At 48.9% G+C, this 2,779-nt stretch overlaps 1 long non-coding RNA gene across 1 annotated transcript; it reads left to right on the plus strand.

Moving 5' to 3' along the window:
- The first annotated feature begins 1,271 nt into the window (after window positions 1–1,271).
- On the plus strand, window positions 1,272–2,540 carry LOC138364726 (uncharacterized). The gene is made up of 2 exons (XR_011228514.1): window positions 1,272–1,834; window positions 1,895–2,540. It is a non-coding gene; the product is annotated as an uncharacterized lncRNA (long non-coding RNA).
- The last annotated feature ends 239 nt before the right edge of the window (window positions 2,541–2,779 follow it).

Genomic DNA, 2,779 nt, shown 5'->3' on the forward strand with positions numbered 1-2,779 from the left:
GTTGACTAGTATGGACCAATTAGAGCTGCCTTTTTGGACCAATAGCAGCGGCCTAGTATGGGCCAGTAACAGCTGTGTCGTATGGACCAATAGCAGCTGCCTCGTATGGACCAATAGGAGCTGTCTCGTATGGACCAATAGGAGCTGCCTCGTATGGACCAATAGGAGCTGCCTCGTATGGACCAATAGCAGCTGCCTCGTATGGACCAATAGCAGCTGCCTCGTATGGACCAATAGCAGCTGCCTCGTATGGACCAATAGCAGCTGCCTCGTATGGACCAATAGCAGCTGCCTCGTATGGACCAATAGGAGCTGCCTCGTATGGACCAATAGCAGCTGCCTCGTATGGACCAATAGCAGCTGCCTCGTATGGACCAATAGGAGCTGCCTCGTATGGACCAATAGGAGCTGCCTCGTATGGACCAATAGCAGCTGCCTCGTATGGACCAATAGCAGCTGCCTCGTATGGACCAATAGGAGCTGCCTCGTATGGACCAATAGGAGCTGCCTCGTATGGACCAATAGCAGCTGCCTCGTATGGACCAATAACAGCTGCCTCGTATGGACCAATAGGAGCTGCCTCGTATGGACCAATAGGAGCTGCCTCGTATGGACCAATAGGAGCTGCCTCGTATGGACCAATAGGAGCTGCCTCGTATGGACCAATAGGAGCTGCCTCGTATGGACCAATAGGAGCTGCCTCGTATGGACCAATAGGAGCTGCCTCGTATGGACCAATAGGAGCTGCCTCGTATGGACCAATAGGAGCTGCCTCGTATGGACCAATAGCAGCTGCCTCGTATGGACCAATAGCAGCTGCCTCGTATGGACCAATAGCAGCTGCCTCGTATGGACCAATAGGAGGTGCCTCGTATGGACCAATAGCAGCTGCCTCGTATGGACCAATAGGAGCTGCCTCGTATGGACCAATAGGAGCTGCCTCGTATGGACCAATAGCAGCTGCCTCTTATGGACCAATAGCAGCTGCCTCGTATGGACCAATAGGAGCTGCCTCGTATGGACCAATAGCAGCTGCCTCGTATGGACCAATAGCAGCTGCCTCGTATGGACCAATAGGAGCTGCCTCGTATGGACCAATAGGAGCTGCCTCGTATGGACCAATAGCAGCTGCCTCGTATGGACCAATAGGAGCTGCCTCGTATGGACCAATAGGAGCTGCCTCGTATGGACCAATAGGAGCTGCCTCGTATGGACCAATAGGAGCTGCCTCGTATGGACCAATAGGAGCTGCCTCGTATGGACCAATAGCAGCTGCCTCGTATGGACCAATAGGAGCTGCCTCGTATGGACCAATAGCAGCTGCCTCGTATGGACCAATAGGAGCTGCCTCGTATGGACCAATAGCAGCTGCCTCGTATGGACCAATAGGAGCTGCCTCGTATGGACCAATAGGAGCTGCCTCGTATGGACCAATAGCAGCTGCCTCGTATGGACCAATAGGAGCTGCCTCGTATGGACCAATAGCAGCTGCCTCGTATGGACCAATAGCAGCTGCCTCGTATGGACCAATAGGAGCTGCCAGGGGTGGTCACCCTGGATGTTTATATTTGGTGGTCCGCCTCAGGGGGCCTCCAGGGGGCACTAAAGTCCCCTCTCACCCTCGTGCGCGTTTGGACGTGCTGTGGACGTGTTGTGGACGTGTTGTGGACGTGCTGTGGGCGTGTTGTGGACGTGTTGTGGACGTGTTGTGGACGTGCTGTGGACGTGTTGTGGACGTGGTATTTACCCAGGGACGACGACGCCATTTTGTGCAATGAAACATGGTGTACGAATTAACCTTGGTCTTGGTGGACGAATGTTATGATACTCATAGGCCTACTGGACATAGGCCTACTGGACATAGGCCTACTGGACATAGGCCTACTGGACATAGGCCTACTGGACATAGGCCTACTGGCAGCGCTTCCGCACTTGGCGACAATCAAAGCTCCCGTAAATGACTTCAGAATGTAGTATATGAAAATTACTTAGGAGAATATAATAAATAAAATGGACAAAAATATATAGATACCAACAGAAAGACACGCGACCTGTCCTCTTAAGAATAACGTCGCTTTTGGCCGTTTGTCCGTACGGCCGAAAGTGGACGTAATTTGAAAATGAAAGAAAAATGAAAATAAATTTGAGATTTTTTTCAACAACAGTTAGTTAAGGTTCCTGACAGATTAGGTGGGCAGGAAATTCTCATAAAGTTTCAAAACGTTATGAAAAACTTTAATTGAAAGTTTCCTCTTCTAACCTTTCCGAGTAAGCCGGACGACTCAAACAGAAAACGGGACAGTACGTCACTTTCGTGAGCCGATTTCATTTCAAATTACGTAAACTTTTGGCCGTAGCGCGCATACGAGCCAAAAGCGACGTTATATTTAAGAGTACGGGTTGTTGGGAGACACTTGCATGTAGTAATTGGGTCGTTTGGTTCAGTCTCTCTCTCCACTACCCATATTAGGGGCCTGCAAATGTTGGCTTCTCCCATTTTGTAATTTTCATTTCAAGAGAATTACAGTTTTATTCCGAAAGTTGTATTTTATTGAACCTTTTCGTGTTGTGAAGCTGTCTTTATTTTCGTGTTGTGAAGCTGTCTTTATTTTCGTGTTGTGAAGCTGTCTTTATTTTCGTGTTGTGAAGCTGTCTTTATTTTCGTGTTGTGAAGCTGTCTTTATTTTCGTGTTGTGAAGCTGTCTTTATTTTAGTGTTGTGAAGCTGTCTTTATTATGAGTGGAGAACTTGCCGGTAGAACAATGTTTGCAATATCAAT

Source organism: Procambarus clarkii, chromosome 14 (assembly GCF_040958095.1).
Source record: "Procambarus clarkii isolate CNS0578487 chromosome 14, FALCON_Pclarkii_2.0, whole genome shotgun sequence".
NCBI lineage: Eukaryota > Metazoa > Arthropoda > Malacostraca > Decapoda > Cambaridae > Procambarus > Procambarus clarkii.